The sequence below is a fragment of the Haplochromis burtoni genome, unplaced genomic scaffold (assembly GCF_018398535.1).
Source record: "Haplochromis burtoni strain Fernald_Lab_line unplaced genomic scaffold, NCSU_Asbu1 Contig_8, whole genome shotgun sequence".
Lineage (NCBI taxonomy): Eukaryota > Metazoa > Chordata > Actinopteri > Cichliformes > Cichlidae > Haplochromis > Haplochromis burtoni.
Genome location: NW_024582369.1, coordinates 3,631,352 through 3,639,367, shown reverse-complemented (window position 1 = coordinate 3,639,367; position 8,016 = coordinate 3,631,352).

Genomic DNA, 8,016 nt, shown 5'->3' with positions numbered 1-8,016 from the left:
AGTCAGAGACAGAAACTTTTTCATGTTTATCATGAGCTTGTCAGGAACCTTGGCATGATTTTGGATGGCGATCTTAGCTTTGATAGTCATAATAATAAGGTCACCAGAACTGCATTCTGCCACTTAAAAATATATGAAAATTCTGAAAATTCTTACCTCAAACTGACTCTGAGAAAGTAGCCGATGCATTTATATCAAGCAGCTTAGACTACTGTAATGCTCTGTGTGCAGTATTATCCAAATTATCAGTAGGGTGACGTAAACTCATCTAGAATGCAGCAGCCAGAGTCCTGACATGCACATGGAAAGATTACACCAGTACTGAAGTCATTTTATTGGCTTCCAGTTCAATCCAGATTTACCACCAAAATACTGCTATTAGTTCTTTAACCAGTCAGTGACTTTAGCCCCCAGTACAAGTCTGACTTTCTCAGTGTCTATAACTCGATTAGACATCTCAGTCACCATGGATGGAGGTCTTTTAAATTCCCAGAATTAGATCCAATTGGGTTGAGGAGGCTTTTAGTTAGTGTGTGTGTTCTTTGATTTTGTGTCAGTTTGTTTGTTGGTTTTTAACTTGTATTCTATTTCTTTGTAAAGTTTTGTTTTGTTGTTTTTATTGCCTTATGATATTGTAGACCTACATGGATTTTGTTATCAAAAACATGATAATTACATGACCTTTTTCCCATTTTTGAAAAGTTAAAGACAAGGTTGTTAGTACCTATACTGCTCCAGGTGACATGAATGTACTGAACCACTGAAAAAGCCTTAACAAAGCTCACTTTAACAGCACATGGAATCACAATCACCTATGACTAATAAAGCATAAAGCATAGTAATAAAGCATATCACAAATATTTAATATTTCATGACTGCCTACCTGCCCTGCAATAGGCTGGGTTACAGCGCATACAAATGTACTGCCTATCCAGGCAGACTAACTGTATGTTGGTTTAAAGCTGTTTGGCACCACCTTGTGGAATGTTGGCTTTCATAAGAAGGAAAATGAGGCAAATTTAATTTTCTGCTGCTGTGTGCAACCTTTGTCAGTTTTTATAATGTGTTGACATTTAAGACGTGCGGATTAGTGGCATCTCCAAGGATTGTGAATCAGTAAACACTCCCCAGGGAATTCTGAACGGGATTACAAAAGCAGACTGAAGTTTGGAAAGTTTATGTTATCAATGAGAGCGTTTGCAGTCGCTCTTGTGACTCATGAATGAATTTAGTCAATGGATGCTGAGGTGCCTGCATGCTGTCGCATTCTGTGGGGACTTTGACCTTTAAGCAGACTGATAATTTATATATGAATATTGTTGGTCTGACTTGAGCTCTTTTTAATTTATTTACATTTTATAAACTTTGCACAATACAGCATAAATGTTAAACTGATAAGAACAACATATCATCTTTATGAGATAATGTTGCCTAAAGCAATCGCAGATTTCAAAGTTTCTGTGTGTACGTGTGCGCATGTTTGTTTGTTTGTGTGCTTTAATACCCATTGACTTATGACTTGCTTATGAACACGTGCGCATTGTGAGCCGTGGCCCAGCTTCTTCATCTTGGCTCGCTGCAAACACTTCTCCTTCCTGGCTTGCTCCCAAACAAAACAGCAAAATAACTTCTTTATGATTCAGCCTTGTTGTTATTGTTCTTCCTCCCTAGTTACCAAATTGTGTCTTCCCCTCCTCTTATTTAATCATACAAGTCTTCTCTCGGTGAAATATAGCCTTGTAATTCACATCCATCCCCGTATAAGAGGCTTGTTCAGATGTCCCGAGATGTTTACTATAAAGGTTCAGATTTAGAGCAGGTTAGGAAAGTCAGACCACTCGCATTGTCGTCGTGCATTCGCTTGTGTGTGTTGTGAGATAGCTGACGCAGGGCGCAGGAGTATGTTTACAATTTGTTGGGCCGCATATCACTGGGGCAGCCTCTTCCCAGGGGAACAATGCTCTTACTCTCATTAGGTCAGATGATACGGCATGTAAACGCACAGATGCAAGCACTTACGGTTTAAGAGATGCAAATATGTCTAAGAATAAATAGACGGTCCATCACTGAAACTGCTTTGTGTGTGCATGTCAAGGAGATAGTTACAAAGGGAAAGTGAAAGATAAATCTGTCTTTTTTTTATTCCTGGGAATACATATGTATAACCCTCCAAAAGCAAAAAGTAGTATAGAAGGGTAATAATTGTGGTCAAGCATTTATTATTGGGTGGAAAATATATTTCAGATAACAAGGGTGAAAGTTGTTTGCATATCCATAAATTCTCAAGCCCCAAGAGGTCTGTTTTCATCAGAATGCCCGGATGATCTGGACAGTTTGGTATTCTTTCGACTCAGTCACAAAAATCTCCTGGAAACATCCCACCAAAAAGTCTCTTCCTGCCTTCTAACGTCTACCAAATTTCTTTGAAAAACTTGACTTCCTTATGTTAGTGTCTTTTGCAGAGGGTGGGTGGGTGGGGGGGGGACCTCACTTTTCCCTGTAAACTGGGAGTGTTTGTTAGGTTCTGTTTATGTTGGGTGTGCATCACAGGCCCATTTCAAAAGGACTTAGAGAGCTTTTAAGAGTGTTTGCAGGAGTGTTGCAAAACTGAGATCAGCATTGGTTTGATGGCTTTGTGTGGAATGTTTACAGTAAGAAAAAGGTCTAAGTGATAAGCGCAAGGGGAAGGAGATGCAACAACAGAAATGCTTAAGTAACATGTGTGTAGGTGAATTTCCACTTTGACGCATGTACACTGTACCTCCGTGCCGGTGTACTGTATGTGTATGCTTGTGAGTAATGGTTTCTGTATGAGACAGAGATGAATAGTGTGCGAGTTCGCTCTGAAGAGGGAATCCAGTACTCTGGTAGTGCTGCTCTGGGGTCTCCCAGTGTAAACAGAGACGTGGGAACAACCAGGCCTGTTTATATCAGCTCCACTCTTTACTGGGACCAGTCAGCCAGGCATCAGGGGCACAGCCAACACACTGGTCTCAAGCGCATACACACTCATACAATTTATAGACGCCCTTATGTGAAATATTTGTACACAGGCTTGCTCGGAGAGAGATGTACACAATCCCTGACAAGCCCTAAATGCAGCAGGTGTTGTTGGAATCCATCATGTTTTATAGGGTTTGCATGATTTGAGGAAAATCCTTCCTAACTTAACTAACAACAGGAATGCAGCAGCTGTTTTATTTGCTTTAAGGCAATGTTTTAATGTTTTCTACAGACACAATACTGCATCTTTTTATGCTCTTCTATAGAGTTCATATAATGAGGAGCTGATTTTTAACACTAAACAGTTGCAAATGTGTCAGCGGAGCCCAATTCTGCTCTCTGCTCATTCACCTAAATAATTGAGGAGAACTGTAGAGCAGAAAAGTCAGACAGAGCAAACTTTTACTGTCGATCACACAGCAAAAAAAGAAAGAAAGAAAGAAAGAAAGAAAGAAAGAAAGAAAGAAAGAAAGAAAGAAAGAAAAGGGTGGGGGATAAAAAGGGTATATATAAAGAAGTAAAAATCTTCTCTCCTCTCATCACAACTCCAGAGGACAGACAATCAGCCCAACACTCATCATGTCAGATTAACAGCTGTAACATTAACACACCTGCAAAAATGTTACAGAGTCAGCCATGTTTAGACTAGTTTGGGAAAGGATGACATTACCATGAGCATTATCTGATGCAAGCCCACTCCTCAGAGAAAGCACCTGCTATTTTCGGATTAGAAGGGGAATAGTGCTGCAGCTGGTTCAGCATGAAATCCAAGTTTCTGAAGTAAAAAAAAAAGAAGTCAGGCACAGCAGTTTGACAGTTCTTGCCCTGCCCTTGTTTTCACATCATTAGCATGCAAATTGTGGTAAAGATTTTTTTTTTCTTAACTGTTTATCCAACTTAGGTTTGCAGGAGGCCAAAGCCTGTACAGAAGCTGATTTATAGTAGAGCGAGATATGGAGAACACTTCAGACAGGTCACCCGTCCATCACAGCCTGCCTTCAGTGGTGCAACATGAGAAATCAAGCGTAGCGTTAGCTGGAAACCTAACCTCAGCCACAAATTGCAGCAGATCAGCTGATCTCAGCCCCAGCACGCATGAGCTGATGCCTCAGCTGGCATACATCTAAGTAACCAAGTAGCACGTAAGTGACACTGTTTAAGCTGCCTGGAGTTGCTGTTCATCAACGACCCGTGCTTGCCTGTCTCTTCCTTTCATTTCGTGTCATTGATGTCTAGCTTCCTAGTTCCCTACTAGGGTCGTCCAATCTCCAGCTTTCAATAGATACTATTAGATGGGTACGGAAGCATGCTATTCTGGCATTATGTTTCCAAGTGAAATGGTAAAGGTTCTCCCCAGACAGACTGATGCCTCCAAATGTCGATAACTTTAGATATAAACACCAACTTTCTTTTCATCTGCACATAAAATATTTTAAACATGTGTATAAGGGTTGAGTAATTAATTATGTGCAAAGTATGCCTAGTATTTTTTACAACAAACATCACGGACACTAATATGTTTACTAATTTCAGCTGCTCCTTATTTGCAAGGGGTCGGATATATGCTGGATCCCCTTCCTGACTCAACCTTTGAGGATTTGTGTTTCCTCCCAGAATCAAACTAGGGATCTTTCACTTGTTAGGCATCAAACTGTGGAGCCAGGCCTGTTTCATACATTTATATTTATGTGTAAAAGTGTGATACGTGTAGGAAATGTCAGTTTAAATAGATCCAAACTACAGATCACTGACAGCAAGACCTTTTATTTAAAGAAAAAGGGATTGGCTCACCTGTAAAAAAAAAAAAGCTTTGGAATGATAATTTAACAAAAAGAAAGGCAGATTGCACAAACTCTTTTAAGGGCTTACCACTGACAAATATAAAAAGAAAGAAGTGGAGAACTAGGGACCGTTGGCCATTTTGTCAACACCTCAGACAGAGAGCCAATGTTTGGATAGGGAATTGGTTGCTATAAGCTTCGAAGAGTGGCTTCTTCCTCTTTTTCTACAAAACAGAGCACTCTGAAAACAAACTGTTGTAAGAACATGAAGAAGTGTCCCTCAAATGCACCGAACAGTCACAGCTGGAAACCACGTGGGCTGGTCAGAGAACGCGGGGAACAATCACCCTCGTGTGTGGAGGTGATTGTATATAACCCTTTATATACTGTGGATGTTAGTCTATGTAAAAGCAGAGCACAGGTGCCATATTCATAGTCAACATTTTGGCCTTTCTTGCATGTGTGTTTTCAAGTGTGTGTGAGTTTAGGATCCTCCTAAACTTTCTGCTGGTAGAAGCCTAAATTTGAACGTAATGGAGGGGAGGGGTGGGGAGGTGTTGACACAGAAGGATGTTTTGGGGTGGCATTTGGGGAGCGAGTTGGGGTGAAGGTGTAGAATGATGTCAGGGGAAGGAGGGATATGTGATAAGGGGGGGGGGGTGTTGTGTTTTAGTGGCAAAGATTCTGGGAGGATTGTTTGCACCGTGTGTGGTATTGTTGAGTTTTTTTGAAGATCTGCCCTTTTCTACTTGATCTGCTTTTGCACAGACTTGTATGTGTGACTGATAAAACAAAGCAGCAAAAAAATAAAAATAAAAATTCTCCCACTCGTTTATGAGCAACACACAAAAGGCATGCCCACGCACAGACACACAGAAATACACACACACACACACACTGATATCTAAATTAATGGTCTCCTTGGGGAGTCATCCAAAGGCCACGGGCGTTTGGGAGAAAAGATTCTTGGAAAAAGGCTTCATCATCAGAACATTCGCTCATTAGTATCCCCATCTCAGCTGTCCAGAGAGAGACAGAGGTACACTGAGGAATACACGGACAAGGTCATATACTTATCATGTTGAACAGGCATTTACTTTACAGACTCTCGCAATGACATTAAGCAGCGAGTGACGAATCGCTACGGCACATGTGTAGCATACAAGCAGCGAATGGGTGCGAGCAGCAGATGCAGTTAAAGGGTATATTTAGTTCAAAGAGAGTCCAAAAACAGAAAGAAAGAATAGAAAGAATTCTCCCTGTGAGTTAGACTCCCTTTGTCTCCTCAAGCCTCGCTCTGTGCAGGAAGTCATTAAAGAGTAAGCCAATAAAGCTGTGTCAGATATATTGTGTTCCCAGTCCTCCACTAAGATATAAAATATTGGCGTCCCATTCTCATCAGACATGAAGATCAGCGTTTTACAGGCCCACAATGTCCTCCTTTGGAGTTCAGAAGGTTTACTGAAGTTATCAACTGCCTTGTTGTTGAGTTTCAACCTAATTGTTTCCGTTTTTTATTGAATGTGACTCATAAGAAAAGGGCGTCCTGGGTAATGAAAAGGTTTGCAGTGTGGGAAGGTTTATCTTCCCACACAAATATTCAGATTGGGGAATGACCAGATGTAAATTCTCAAAGAAAAATTCTCGAAATAAGTATGTTGGGTGAGCGTAATGTTTGTAAAGACTTAAAGTGGCACTCATTAATGTGCAGCCACTAGTGGTCAGGTAGGGAAGGTGAAGGTAGGGAAGATGCATATGGTCCTCTATCCCAGCTTTTAAAGTCATTATGGATATTTCACACATTTGGTAACAGTAATGATCAGAGATGCATGTGCACTGATGTTAGGTGATGGCAGATGAAGGAGGAGAAATTTCAGGGTTTTTTTTAAGTTTATGAAAGATGAAAGTGGGAAAAAAGTAGAAAGCAGCTCTGTGGGGGTGTAGAGAAGGGTCATTATAGCAATCCATTAAAATCTGGCTTACATCCATCCATCTTTAAAGTCAGTTCAGTGATTTATTGGTCGAAAACTGAAAAGCCTCATAACTTAGAAACTATGATTCTTATAGAGTGTGGCATCAACTTATAGAAATTACTATATAAGTTTTATAATATCATTTCACATTTGACCTCTGACCTCTCCTTCAAGGCCAATAGATTAATCTGAAGTGACAATATATACAGAGCTTTTTACAGCTAGTGCTTCCTCTTAACGCTTCATGTTGTACATGTTGCTATTTTTACTGTTAAAAAACCTCTTTGATCAATATTTTGCTCATGTATCTAAATGTAACCAGGCTACTTGTATCTAACTGGAACTGGTGCATCCCTTCTACTTACATATTCTGGATGTTCTGGATCCAAACCAGTATTTAGTGCTTTATATTTGATAAATGTAGTCAGCGTTTTATTGCCAAAAATATCATGGGCTTCAGCTTGCCAGCAATCATTCATCTGCTGGATTTAAGTTGCTATAAAGGTAGCATTCAGTGGTCTTATCAGAGATTTTTTTTTGTTTTTGCTGGAAATGTCTGCACAGAGTTTAGGACCAGTACAATAAAATAAAAAAAAGGCCAGGTTAAGATGATATAGAATTTTTAAATCAGGTTTTATATAATACAATGATATCTTAATAAAATTCTTCATAACACATTAAAACATGTCAGTTATTCCGATATACTGTTTACAGCAGTTCTCCTTTGCTGTCAAAAGTCTAAAAATCACACATTACAGGTTTTAATTGCACTTTTTTCCCACCAAGTCGTGCATGTTCAGTTCATTTAATGTCACGATACCACCAAGAGAAAGAGTGAGTTTAATAAACGTTAACATGTTATTCTCAGGGTTCCGTCTGCATGTGTGGGTGCTTGTCTGGAAGTTCAAATTGGCCATGGGGGAAGTGCTTGTGGTGATATACGGCATTTCTTTGTTCTCTGTTTGTCTCCCTTTTCCCCCTCATGCTCAGTTTTTAACATATTTGGACAAGTATTTTATATGTTATGCAAACAAAAAGGCTAGTTTGGAGGGAAAATAAGCAGCCCCTGTTGCTTTTTCAGTTGATAAGGATGTCCACGCTGCTCCAAAACAAATATACAGCAGATGAGAATGTATTATCCATGTTTCCTTTTCATATTTCATGGATAGATAGATAGATAGATAGATAGATAGATAGATAGATAGATAGATAGATAGATAGATAGATAGATAGATAGATAGATAGATAGATAGATAGAT